Genomic DNA, 14,206 nt, shown 5'->3' with positions numbered 1-14,206 from the left:
TAATTTCGAAAAAAAAAATTTATGTAGTTTTCGACCGTGACAGGACTCGAACCTGCAATCTTCGGATCCGAAGTCCGACGCCTTATCCATTAGGCCACACGGTCGCTTATTTTCCGAAGAATCTAGTTGCGAATAAGCCAAACGTGTAGAACGCGTGCTAGAGCGAGAGGGCAAATACGGACTTGGAACGAGACGGGGCGAACTAGAATGCGAATAAGAAAGAGAGGGAGAATTGGGGGGCTTGTGAGGGCGAAAACAAAGCAAGGCGCTAATTAAGCAAGGCTCTAATGAACAACTGACGGAATGCCGGAATGGGGGAATGGGCGAATGCCGGAGTTGACGGACAATAAGGTGCAGCTGCTTCCTCTTCCACTTCCTGGCTCATGAGCACAAATACCGACAATAGAACACGTTCCATACGCAAGCAATGGGTGTTGAAATAACTAAAAAGATGGGCAAAAGAAAAAACAAAAAAAAAAAAAAAAAAACAGGAAAGGAAAATGAAAATGAAAAAGAATAACTAGACGGCGGAAAAATGTGTGTATAAAAATGAAATGTCAAGGAAATGTGCAAAATGACTTGGAAACTCTTGTGTTCTTGTTGCTTTTGTCTCAGCCGCGAGCTGAAAAGGAATATTTCCGGCTTCCTCTTCCCTCTCGCTCTGCCAAGTGCCGCCCCCTCTCCACCTACCAACCATTTTTTTTCTCTCTCTTTAAAATGTGGGGATTGAGCTTTCGTGCCACGTCATTACTGTAAATCGTAAAAGCTTTAAGAATTCTGCTCTTCGCGATCCACGTTCTATTTTTAGCCCCCTTGCTCTCTCTCCGAATTTTGTTTGGGTTTTGAGCAGTCTGGGGCAGCGGCCCATTAGCTCAGTTGGTTAGAGCGTCGTGCTAATAACGCGAAGGTCGCGGGTTCGATCCCCTCATGGGCCACAATTTCTTTTGTATTTTTCTAATATTATATTTTACTATTCTTTTACCGATAAGTTTTAGAAATCTACCTATTTTCTTGAAACCAACAACTTATATATTTAAAAGAAAGAAAAACTTCCGAAGTCTTCTTGTTTTCTCCCTTTAGCAACTGAACTTCTTAACCCTTCTATTCTATTACACAAATTCCTATTTTTATATATTTTTGAAGGACTTGCCAATTATGGGGCTTCGATTCGGGTCTGAATGGTGCTTTATTCAAAGCACAATACATTGAAAACAGTCGAAATTGAAATCATCGTCTTCATCGGCATCCCCATCATAATCAGCAGCCTCATCATCGGATTGATTGGCCGGGCCAGCGGCATTCTACAGTTCGGTGCTTTATTCATTCGTTTTTCCTCCATTCGGCTACATTTCATTTGATTCAATTCGCTTCGTAGTCGATTCCATGCCATTTCCTTTCCTTTTGTATCCTCCAATGCCCCCTTATGCCCTCCAAAATCCTTCGATACCCTCTAGAACCCTTCGATGCTCTGCAATTCCGCTCAATCCATTCGGCTCGATTCATGGCTAGCAATTTGCAGGAGGCGCCGTCGCCGACGCTCGAAAACAACATGAGCATATTTTCTTTGGACCATAAAGAGAGGGGACAGGTCAATGGGAAGGCTGCCTTGTAAATGTTTTCATTTCCCCCGATCCTCCCCCTCTGATCACCCTTTCTTTCACTGGTCTTTCTATTTTTTTTTTTTTTTTCGTTTTGGCAAACATTCAAAATGAAAAGTCGTTGGAAAAAAGCAAACCGAACTGAACCCCACGATAATGTGCATCAAATGAGCTGTGCGCACATTTAGCAGGCGTCGCCTTGGCTATTGAACTTTATTAGCCTTGTACTCGTCCTGGGCAACCCCCCCAAACCCCCCAACCCCCCAATCTCCCTTTACCCCACCCCCTGTCTGGCTGGTTTTGGTCTGCTAGTCCTATGTTCCCCGAAAAAAAACAACTAGCAAGAAGGCAAAAAAATGGCAGCCGTAAACGTTTGAGAACCTCAAAAGACAGCGAGGGCAGGGGGCAGTTTATCAAAAAGCTTAACTGAAACACGCTCGGACATTTGTCCTGAGTGAAATCCCATGGTGGTTTTCACCCAAACGACCAGCAAATGCTCTAAACTATGGCTAGATCCTTCACGATAAGCATCTGCAGGAGTGTAAATTAATTTCCTTGTCACACAACATTGTTTCACTAGTTTTCTGGTAATAAAAATTAGGGCGAAATAGGTAAAGTGTTATTTAAAATGTCACTTGCTTAATATCAACTAGAATCTCTTTTTAACGAATTTGACTGAGGAAATGATTTTATAAAATATATATTTTTTAATTTAAGTAAATTATTTTTGACTGCTCTCCTTTAGGAGAACAAAATCATTGAACCAGGTCAAAGTCTCTGGTTTGAGGGAATCTCCCCGGATTATACATATATGCTGCATAAATCAATTGACCAATTGCATATGCCCTTTCTGGCGGGCTAAAAAAGGGAAATAAAGAAAAACAATATATGGCGGAAAGCCCGCACACACACTCGCACTTATGGCCACTAACAAATCATGGCTGGTCGTGCATGTTTCATGTCCACTTAGCCAAGAAGACGACATAACAACAAAGTCGGCCGCCCACCCATAACTCCAGATCCTGTTTCAGTCCGAAAGGAACCGCCACCGCTCCGCCGAAACGGTCCACACTTTTTGCTGCTACTGGCACTGAATTACGCTTAAATTATGGTAATTTATTTTACCCCAAAGAGCGATCTAACAGGGCCATGACGACAACGGCAACGACAACGACAACGACAACGACAACGTGGACATGGCCCCTGGTCTCTGGTCTCTGGTCTCTGGTCTCCAGTTTCCAGTTTCTGCTCCCTGGTCCCCATTGGACCCGATGTCTGATGCCCGATGTCCGATGCCCGATGGCTGATGGCCCATAGCCACTGGCCAGTGGCCAGTTCCAGCCCACTGTTACTGGCCGTTATCGTTGGCCTGCTCGCAATAGTTTCTACTCCCTTTTTGCCCTCTTTTTTTTTTATTTCTGAAACACACACCCACCATTTACAGGACTTAACTTCTGCCTGTGTCCCCCAACAAAAAACAACTCAATTAACTTTAATAACTTTCATGCTGCTAAGTTTTATTTGCAAAAGCCGCAATTTGTTTAGTTAATGGTTGTTGGAGTATTTTTAACTTCAGTTTGTCGTTAGCAAAAGGTAGCACACATTACTTATATACGTAATAATGTGATTGCATACTTTATCAAACATTTCTAAATGAATTAATTAAGAAGGGGTTTTATTCCACTTTTATTCCCCTCCTTGAATTAAATGCTTGACATCACTATTTCCAAATTAAGGCAATGGTTTAATTGTTAACTTTTTATGCCCGCTCCTATTCCCAGGGATTTATTAATGCAAGGGAAAAGCGCTCAATTATGGCCAAGTCCTCGCAAAACAGAATTTTTCCTTTTATTAATTTATAATTTTCTTTGGCGAGCTTTCCCTCCCCCCTCGTTAAGTTATTGAAAGTGTAAAGTGGGTGGAGGAGGCTGGGGGGGTATATGTTTGGCTGGCAGGTCGAAGAAAACGAAAGAAAAGTTGCCAGCGGCTATGAAGTGGCGACTGGACTGAACGTCGCCGCCTGCCATTGACGCCTCGTCAGCTTCTTGATTTATGCGACTCCACTTCTGTCCCCACCAAATAGCATGCACCACTGCTCCACCACCGGCCTTCCACCACCGCCGTCCTTCGATAAATGAGCGTGAAAAAGAAGAGAAAAAAAAAAACAAGCTCTGATGCTAAATTCGCCCGGGGATTTTCCACAGCCGGGGGGCAATTAAAACACAAAAATGCATTCGTATGCGCTCACGAAACAAATGCGATGGGGTTTTTCCGCTGGGCGGTGGGTGGTGCATTGGATGGTGGTGCTGTGAGTGGGTGGTGGCAATCGTGTTGAATGACGACGCCTGAAGCCGGGTCCGTTGGTCCGGAGTTTGGAGTCCGGAGTCCATAGTCCGGAGTCACTGCACTGCGAGGAAGTTTTTAAATAATATCCAGAACTAACGTAGATATTATATAAAAATTTATTTTTGGTTTAGTTACAATGGAATATTTATTCTTTATGTAGTGGTTAATTTGTTTTAAATTTAACTGACTTCGCATTTATGGAAATTTTTTATAATAATTAAAATCCGTGTGTTTACATTTTACTAAAATTAATGAAATGTTAAAGGTTTGAATCTTTTTGACTTTGTCAATCTGTATGTAATGGGTATTAAGTTTTAAACGTTAGCCTGGCAGATGTTTGTGGAGTTATGGTAACCTTATTTTTTAGGGTACGCTTAATTTCCGACAGTGAGCTTCGTTCAGTCCGGGATGGATTAACATGTTGGCCGCACGGGGCTCATTAAGTGCGTCGTTGACGTTTGTCGTCGTCCTTCGCTCCGCGTCCTTCGTCCTTCGTCGCTGGCTCCAGCGAATGACTGAGTGTGCCCCAGTGGCTGCGGCAGGGGGGCTTTTCAGAAGAGGGGAGCGGAGAGGGGGGAGGGGGGTCTTAAGCGCTGGGACTCCGGTTATGTGTGCTTAGAGCGCACATCAAATAACAAATTAACGATGACGACGCCACAGGAGCCGCAATCATTTTTACTTGTTTCCTTTCTGATTTGTTTCCGTTCTCCTTGTTTCCTTTTTTCCTGCCCTTTTCCTCCCGGAAAAGCTCGCAAATATTTGCATTCGCTGAATGAATGATTTGAATGAATAACTCAGTTGGACTAATGATGAGTGCGGTTAACGTATCGAGAATTGCACTGCATGGGTTAACGAGCCGCTCGAAAACGGGTGAAATTAATCCGAATAGAGTTAATATGGGGTTATTATAATTGCAGGGGTATTGAAGCTTTTATTGGGTTAACCATTAGATAAATTATCTGGCCCTTTTACTATAAATGTTGGTTGAAACCCTGCTAGAAATGTTATTGTTTTAAAGATGTTTTATATAAACTTAGCTGAACTATTAAATTTTAAAATACATAACAAGCTTCAAATCTTTTTATTTGCTGAAGTTATTTAAGCCTTTAATATTTATTATATAATCCAGTACGATGTTCTAGCTTTCCCTTTGTTGGTTAAGTAACAGGTCTTTGAGAATCCTTTTCGAATTCATCCTTCCGTTCGAACTCGTTGCGTCCACTTGAGACACTGCACTCGGATAATGGCTCAGTGCTTATGGCAATTGATAATTAGATTTGTGTGGCCTGCGTCTTGCCGGGGACATAACCCGGCCGATGGATTTGAATGGCTCTGAATACAAATCGACAGGTCCTGCTGGTCGTCCTCCCTCGTCTTCCCCTTCCAGGGATAAAATCCAGCTCCTCCGTTCCACATGGAGCGTGACAAACTCGCCCAGCCACAAGAACTCGGTTCGAAATTCGAATCCTCCCCACAATCTTCTCCTGATCCAGATGGCTGGCTCCTCCTGCAGCAGGGTCCTTCGTTCTTCGTCCTTCTGCTTACGACTCATTTGCGTTTGGCGCCCGTAAAGCAATTATGACCCAATTGGTTTGGCTTTGGTTTGCATTTCCCTTCAATCCACGCCCCCGCCGCCTCCCGTTGCCGCCCCCTTCTTGTCGTGTGTTTAACCTGATTTGTGCCCAACTGTCATGCCCGCTACGGGCACTGAGAGAAAATGAGCAGAAGTTCTGGATATCATTACATTTATGACAAATTAGACCCATTTTTTTTATGATTTTTCATTACTTCTATAATGTTTTACACTTATGGCAACATAAGCCAACTCAAAACAAAAAAATAATATAGCATAAGGTAGTTACTTATACATTTGCAAGCTTAGTTGACCCACTTATTAGTTAAACTTATTTCTGCCAGTGTAAACATGCAGTCGTATATGAATGTCCTTATGCCTTAGTGTGTGCATTCTGTGAGTGTGTCTGTAACTGGCCATGGTCGTGCCCTGATAACAGCGGAAAGGGGGGAACCAGGGTTGAGCCAGGCGAATGCGAATGCGAATACGAATGCGGGTGAATCCCTCGTCCCGCGTCCTTCGTCCTTCGTCCTGCGTCCCTGTTTCCGGTCCTCGCGCTCCTTCTCTTTGTGCATGATGCAATGAAATTATCACTTTCAATTGCAATTGCCACACACTCGCCAATTCAGTGGGCGAGAGCATGGAAGGCGGCTAAGGGGGATGGGTTTTCAAGGGGGTTTGGGGGGTTGGGGGGTCTGGATGGAGCTGCCGGATTGAAGAGGCTTTGGGCAGGTGTTGAGTGCACGTAGCTCAGGTATGGCCGCTTTTATGTCTGCACGTGTGTAGCCCACTCACTCTAACTGGCATCTACCCTTCTCTCTTCGGCCCTTCGGATCCTTGCTTCTAAGTCTCCTCTGGCTGTTCCTAAAATCTTTATAGATTTCGGAAATCTTTTTATGGGTCCGAGAGTGAGCCGTAAAAATATTCAACACCTATTGCGTTTGTTTTGCTGCGTGAAAAAGAAAAGAGATAAAAAAATCCTTATTCGAAGTATCCCTTAGGGAACAATAAACTTATTGTGAAAAGCCAATTTTAAAAACATTTGTTGTTAATAAATTTGGTTTTTTAAAATCCTTTTTGTGTTAAATTCCAGTATTTCATATTTTTGTTCGGTTAGCTCTTAATAAAAGATCAAGTAACAACTTGCAGATTTTTTAGAGGTCTTCTAAATCTTAAATGGAGTTTTAGAACATTGAAATTAATCGGGAACATCCTTTCGCCTGCATATCCTGTGTTCCCTGTTCAAATTGGACTCTCTGTTTAATTTTTAGCCCGACTCGCAGTGTGCGCCATTTGCATTGCATACTTTTGTGCGTTGCCTTCATTTAATTGCAACGCTGTCGCAGGACGACGAAGGATCTGGATTCCGAGGGATGGGGCTTCCCAAGTTTTTGGGGGCGGGAAAGGGAAGCAGAAGCTGTCCTTTTGTGTGACAAACCAACTGTGGACTGCCTGCTGTTGACTGAAAGATATATGATGCCAAGCTCAAAAGGCGAAATTCGCTGCTCTTTTTAGGGACACTTTCCGCATCCTTCCCCTTCACATGTACATATACACACTCACACTCACACTCACACACATACAAATATATATATATTTGTTTTGTCTCTGTGTGTGCCATTTTGTGCAAATTAAATTCTTTGCTCTTTGCTCCGCTTCCATTTGTTGTTGTTATTCCTCGCGTCGTTTTTTGCGGATTTCCATTTAACTAAGTTCTTAATCAGGCAGGCCCCTTGACAACTGTCACTGGCAGGACATTTTCTTGTGGCAAGGGGGAGTCCCCGCGGGGCGCTGACCCATTAAGAAATATGTGTAAATGGAGCATGTATTCATAGAATTCGGAGCCAGCCAAGAAAACCGAAGAAAAAGCTTCCAGACGAAGGAGTTTAAACACCTTTTGGGTTTTCATTTAATGAATGATTATTCAACTTATTTAACAAACCATTCGCTTAAATATGATTTTAAACTGATATTTTCCTGAGTTTTTAAAGTATTTATGTTCTTTAAGAAAGGGGAATATATACTATATATTCAATTAATTTCTACATTGCCCAGTTAAAACTTTATAAGTCTTTCGTTTAATTGGCGTCCAACTAATTTCTACGCTCGCCAGCTAATTTCAATTTCAATTTGTTTAACTTTGCTCACTTTCCCTTTGTTGGTGCCATCTCGTTCGCACACCGCGATTGCTGTCTCTCTCTGCGGCAGCCTAGTTTCAATTTCTGCAGCTCCGCCAAGTTATTGTTGTTGTTTCCCCTTGTTTTGCATATTGCATTGTGGCGCCTCCCCTCACTTTTTAACCCTTTGGGTTTTTAATGAGCTGCAGGAATAGTTTTTTGCAGCCGCTGCTACTGCAACTGCTGCTTCTTCTTCTTCTTGGCTTTGTTGTTGGCCTGGCCTTGCGCCTATTTTCCAGGAAAAAAAAAAAAAAAGAAAAAGGGGCGGGACGAGTTGGGTTGACTCGTTGGTCGTACGACCCTTTTCGCATTTTTTATGCTTTGGCGGCTCATTAGCGGGTCACTGTCCCCTAGGGCTAAAACTACTCCCCTTCCCCTCCCCCTTCCTCCACCCCCTCTCTCTGCTTCCCTTTCCATTTCCATTTCCCCTTTAGCTCTTCCTATTTTTATATTCTTTCCTTTTTTTTTTACTTTTTGTTGTAAGAGGCTTTTCCCTTAGTCATCTTTGGCAATGGGAAATTTTGTATCTTGTCCGCAGTGCTGACAAAAGCAAAAGTGTTGAACAAGAAGGCATCTACCACATGGACCTATCGCCATCTCTCTTTCTCTCTTTTTCTCTTTTTCTCTCTCGCCATCTCGCTCTCACGCTCTGTGTGTCTTGTCGCTGATAGCGCAAAAACTGTCAGATGATTATCGGAACGGGGGGAACGCCTTTTGTCAACTTTATAAACGAGCTCATCTCGGCATGACGAAAGACTTGGACGCAAGGCACGTCCATATCACAGGTCCCACCCGAAATAAAGCACACAGAGCAACGCACGCACGTCTTAAGGAGCAGTGGTTCCGAGACCTGCGGAAAATGCGGAAAAGCCAGTAGAAAATGCCCAATTTTGGGGATAAAATCTAATTTTCTCAACCTGCTTTTGATAAAATATTTTCTCTTTTATTTTTAGGAAAAGACTCTCTGAAGGAATAAAGAAATCTTATAAACTGTTAAGGAGCCTATACTTAAAATGTGAGTTAACCATTATTAATAGTTTCCTTGTGGGTAAAAAATTTTAAAACTTTAAATAAATGCCAAGGATTTTTGTTTGGTGTCTTGTTAACCATAGGGACTTATTCTACTATTTTTATTTTTTTCCTTACGTTTGTTATCATACTTGTGGGTACTAAAGTCCGTTAATACTCTGTTAAATTTTTCATTTAACTTTTATAAAATTATTTATTTTTTGGTTAAATTGTTATTTCTCTAAATACTTTTCTGTGTTTTGTGTCACGGCTTGTGGCGCTTTAACCCTTGCATCCTGATCCTGCAACGGACCCTTTGCACACTTTGCCCGTTTCTGTTTGACATGTTGGTGGCGTTCTTTTCTTGAACACCCACCTCCAACCCCCTCCCCTCTCCCCTTAACCCTTACCCGATCCCCGGGGGTTGGGTACTGTTAATTGGCTGCCACAATTTGACTTTTTGTCGCCTATCGGGCAAACAGAATCAGTTCCAGGAGGCAGCTCTCCGTGGGCGACATCATCATTTCCATTTCCACAATAACCCTTCCTTACCCAACTGCCCCTCCCCCTTTTCTTGGCCACGTTTTCTTCCGCCTTTATCGTGTGCGTGACTATCGAGCTGTGCGCCAGTTTTGCATGGGAAATTGAAAATTTTCACTTGCTGTTTGTGTAGCAGTCAAAAGCGTTGGATCCCTACTCACAAAAATCAGGAGAAGTTTCCCAAAAACAAAAAAAAAAATCAGGGAATAAGGAAAGGGTGAAAAAATCAAAGTGAAGGAAAACTAGAGAGTTCAGACAAGGGTTACTCATACGCCGTGTGAACGCGGGCAAACAAATTTCTAATGCGATTTCCTTTGCTGCTGAGGGAGCTGCATTTTAGTGCAATTTTAACAAATTTCACGAGTGAGGCTGCCGCCACAAGGGTTTTGCCTTTATGATTTGATTTTTCGCTTTGTGTGCCCCAGCTGCAATTCCCATTCCCATTCACCCTCATACAAACGTATATATTTGTATATGTATGTATGTAGAGGATGGTGGGGGCGTGGGCATTATAAACTTATCATAAAATAAAGTTAGCAGCTATTCAAACCGCAAATTTTTGCAACGACGCGTTATTAAATCACCAGGTGTGGGAATTTGTGTGCACATACGAGTCTGTGTGGGAAACTTAACAAAAGCAAAAATATTATAAAAAGAAAAAGGATAAAGGAGGCAGGGGGGAAAAGGCGGGCACACACACACACACACACACTCACGAGGACACACACACACACGTCGCCAAAATGCAGGCAGCTGCACAAAATGGCTGCGACGAAACGGAAAATGGGAACAAGCAGAACGAAAAGTCAATTTGCTACGGAGAAGAAGAGGGGAGGGGAAGGGGGAAAAGAACTTAAAAAATACCCTTTGAAAAAGGGCTCGGCGAAAATATACGAATTGAGAAATTACACATAAAATGTTTATTATTATATATTTAATGGCGAAATAGCATGATTATAGGAAAAGATAACATTTGCAGTTTGTTACTACGAATTATATATTTTGTGTATTTGATTTAAATGTTTATCCAATAGAGGCACTCCCACAAACATATTACACAGAAAAGCATCATAACAAATTTAATTAAAGTTAACCACAACAAATAGCTGTATTCATAGAAAGCTAAACGAATATTAGCTCGCATTTTTGTCGTTCTTTGCGGGGAATTCGCTGGGAGAGATTAATGCAGTCTAGTTGGGAGCCTGAAAAGATCGGTGGGGATATATGCTCCATTGTTCAGGGTATACAAAGGTGTAAAGGTATTGGGGGGAATATGCGAGTGGGGGCAGGGGAAGGGGAAGAGGAAGGGGGAAAGGGGAAGGGGTGCTGGGTTGGTAAGCAGCGTTGTCAAGCCAAAAAGCAGCAGCGTTGACATTTTCTCAACTTAATTAATTTTGCTGCTACCCCGGCTAATACGCACGCACACTCTCGCCAGCCATTCGTATACCAATATGTGCATATATGTATACATTTATATACATACATATATATATTATATGCTTAGGTGTGCAGATGTGCGAATGTGTGTGTGCTCCCTTTGACTGGCACTTTGTTTAGTTTTGGCTCGCATTTTGGCGCTTGATTAAATTTTCAGCGCGATTCCGGGCGGGGGAAGCATAAATATTTCCGATTTCAATTTTCAGTTTCAATTAAATTGGAAATTGCGGCGATAAATTAAATCAGCTTGAGACTGTCAAAGGATTTCAATTACGCAACGAGATGAGTTGATGATCGGAATGGAGTTGAATTTGTAGTTGGAGTTGGAGTTTGAGTTTCGCCTGCATGATTTATGGCCCGGATTTGTGGCGGAGTCCTTGGCATTGACTTCATAAGGACTTTATTAGTAAATAAAATTCCGTAAAATATAAATATGCTGAGGGGGAGTGGAAGTGGGTTGCTGTGCCGTAGGCCATTGCCCATTGTCCCGGAACCTTGGTCCTTTATCCTTGCTCCTTCGGCCTTTCTCCGGCACTCAAGTGCTCGTATTCCTCTGCTTTTGTGCACTTGGCCCTCAGCAAACCCTTTCGCCTTTCTCCCTTCCCGTTTTCCCTTTCCCCTTTGGCATTATGCAAATCGCAGTGGCACGCCCCCTTTTGCCCTTACCGCCCTTCTGGGGGGCACAAAAGAGTCGGCGGACCAGCATCTGGAATGTCGATGCACAACACCAACAACAATAACAGCAACAAATACAGCAATGCCAACACCACCAACAACAACAACAACAACAAGAACAAAAAGCAACAACAAGCAACAACAAGAGCAATGGAACGGCAAGAACATCGGCTGCATTGGCAGCTATGGCAACGACTTAAGTGGATTACAGCGGCAACTTGTTGGCCGGGTAAAAGGATCCGGAGATCCCCGGGTTCAGTGTTCAATAAACACACCCCCAGAAACCACGACAGGATAACCAGGATAACCAGCGGGAATACTCACTCAGGAAAATAACCTTCTAAGCTCGGCAAATCGATCAGTAAATATTTGAAAAGTGTCACTTGCGTAGTTCATCAGTCAATTATGCAAGCTTAAGGGAGAAACGAAAAAATATATGTTGAAAACAAGGTTTAATTGGTAAATTCCATACAATATTCGGGATAGAAAATTGAATGAAAAATTCTGCAATAATATTTAGTTTATAAATTTGGTTTCAGTTGAACAAAAGTTCCGTAAAAATCTAGGATAAATTGTTATGACATTCCCAGTCAGTTGAAGAAAGTTTTCAAGCTAATTAGTCCCAGTTTAGAGTCCTTGATTTTTGCGGCAGTGTGTCCTTTTTCGAGTGCAGAGCCTCGAGGAGCTGCCTTGTCGGAGGACAACTGCAACTCCATTTCCAGCTCATCTGCCCCAGCTCAGTGGGCTCTTTGGGGCTTATGGATTTTCCATTTAGCAGAGGGCCAGGCGACTCCTCGAATCGCCGGATTTGGCCGCTTCTACTGCCAAACACTCTAGACTTCATCGATATACGCGGCGTATACGCAATGCGGGTGGTGAAGTGCCTCAAGTGGGAGGGTAGCTGCTGATTTCCCCCAGAGATTTTTCGCAAAGAGACAGCAATTAGCCGGGAAAAGAATGCTGAAGCGAGAGCCGCTCGGTCACATAATTTAAAACTCTCGCCCAACTGCAATTTAAACTTTGTTTGCTGCCTTCGTTTACAACGCGTCGCCAGCTCAGAAATTGTTTTCAGCCCTCGTCGTCCTTCGTCCTTCATCCTTCGTCCTTCGTCCTTGGTCCCTGGTCCTGTCACCCTGAGTCCTCTCTGGCTCCTTGTGCTCGTTTTGCGTGTCTGTACTTTTAGCAGTTATGCAGTTGCCTAGCAAATAATAACTTCCGCCTTGGCTGCTTTGACTAAGAAATGAAATGATTACAAAACAAGACCAGAGGAGTTGAGCAGCCCGTCCACTGTGCATTTTATTGCTTAAAGGGAAATGTACACGACTCTGGCCAAAGCTGAAGCTGAAGCTGAAACTGAAGCTGAAACTGAAGCTGAGCAAAACTTTATTGCCAGGGAAACTTTGTCGGGTTGGGCAGAGAAAGAAGTGCACCCGCCGTCGGCTGATAGTTATTCTTATGTACTGCTAATAAGTACAACAAATAACAGCGGCAACAACCCAACAACCACGCCGCAGCGACATAAATAAATAACATTCATTTCCGCCCAACGAAACTAGTTGTGTAGCGGTCCCCCTTTTAGCCCCCGCGGCCACTCGAGGGTTAAGCGAGCGAGCGAACGAGCGAGCCGCACCACAATCCACCGCACCACCCAACCACCGCACCACCGCACCGCACCGCCCACTTGATAGTTTTCCCAACCGAATCGCAAGCCCACTCATCGCCAGTCGATGGAGCGCGAGCGACTGGAGAGTCCTCCAAAAGTTTCCTCAAGTTGATCGAAAAATAAAGCGCGAGTTGTGGGCGAAACAATGGGCCAAATCGGGGATGCTGCCGCCCAAACTTTATCGGCCCCCCCCACACGATTCATTGCGCTCTGTGACAACTCTTTTGGGCCGGCAATCAGCCGCTGATTGTCTGCGAAAAGTCACAGAAGCGTTTGTTACCATATTTATTGCCGAGAAGCGTAATTTTTCGTTGATTCGCAGTACTACTTTATGTTCAAAAAATAAACAAAAAATTATTAAAAAAACACGATAAAAATTAATCTTAATTGTCTACTTAAAAATAGAATATTTTGAGCATGTCCAAAACAAGAGTTTTTTACCAAAAAAAAAACTTTATTTTTTACCAAAAGAGGGGAAATACTTATCCGATCGCAGAGTGTTATATCACATTGAACACGTTATAAAATTCGGCATTTTATAAAAAAACTTAAAAAATAATATTTCACAAACTGCCAGTTCCACTTAAACAAAAAGAAAATCGTTCGGCTGCAATTCTCACTCCAGCTAAGTAGCAGCATAAGGAAAAAACTTTCAACGCTTTTGGTTCCCAGTATTCAAAGTTGAGGGACATGCAGAGGAATTTCCCTGCGAACCGATAGTGAGTGAGATGCAGTGATTATGTGGCAGACAAAGCATTAATCCCTAACCTTTGGCCGAACCTCATCGGTATTTGGCATCGCTCCATGGGCGAATGGCTGGCTGGCCAGCATTTGACCCCCGAAAAGCACTCATGTGAGTGGCGCCTTTCAGCAGCTTTCAATGGAGATGCGGACTTCAGGAGCAGATGTGGCTCGCCACCACTTTGCCTTCCCCCTTTTGTCGGCCATTAGATTAACTCAAATCCCACCGAACGCCCGCACCACCCGAAGCACCCGAAGCACCCGAACCACCACAGCAAAGACCACCCAATGCTGAGTGTCATGCATTTTTCATGGCCTGCCACGAGCTCAGCTGGCCAACTAAATTAACGAAATCAATCATCATCATCGTGACTGCATGGCACCTGACATGCAGAGAAAAATAAGGCGAATAAAACGTGTTTGTTTTTGATTAATTCGATGACAAATA

The 14,206-nt window shown here is 43.2% G+C and overlaps 1 protein-coding gene and 2 non-coding genes across 6 annotated transcripts in view; 2 read left to right on the top strand and 1 right to left on the bottom strand.

Moving 5' to 3' along the window:
• Positions 1-14,206, top strand: part of LOC108098012 (glycine-rich protein DOT1) — a 75,353-nt gene that overhangs the window by 48,964 nt on the left and 12,183 nt on the right. For all 4 annotated transcript variants that reach the window (XM_017200654.2, XM_017200656.2, XM_017200657.2 and 1 more), the window contains exon 3: positions 8,648-8,709. The gene's annotated coding sequence lies outside the window, so the exon portion shown is untranslated. The remainder of the gene's footprint in view (positions 1-8,647; positions 8,710-14,206) is intronic.
• On the bottom strand, positions 32-104 carry Trnar-ucg. Its single transcript has one exon. It is a non-coding gene; the product is annotated as a tRNA-Arg (tRNA).
• On the top strand, positions 862-935 carry Trnai-aau. Its single transcript has one exon. It is a non-coding gene; the product is annotated as a tRNA-Ile (tRNA).

The sequence above is a fragment of the Drosophila ficusphila genome, unplaced genomic scaffold, assembly GCF_018152265.1.
Source record: "Drosophila ficusphila isolate 14025-0441.05 unplaced genomic scaffold, ASM1815226v1 contig_197, whole genome shotgun sequence".
In the NCBI taxonomy this organism is placed as follows: domain Eukaryota; kingdom Metazoa; phylum Arthropoda; class Insecta; order Diptera; family Drosophilidae; genus Drosophila; species Drosophila ficusphila.
This window is presented reverse-complemented; position numbering and strand designations above follow the sequence as displayed.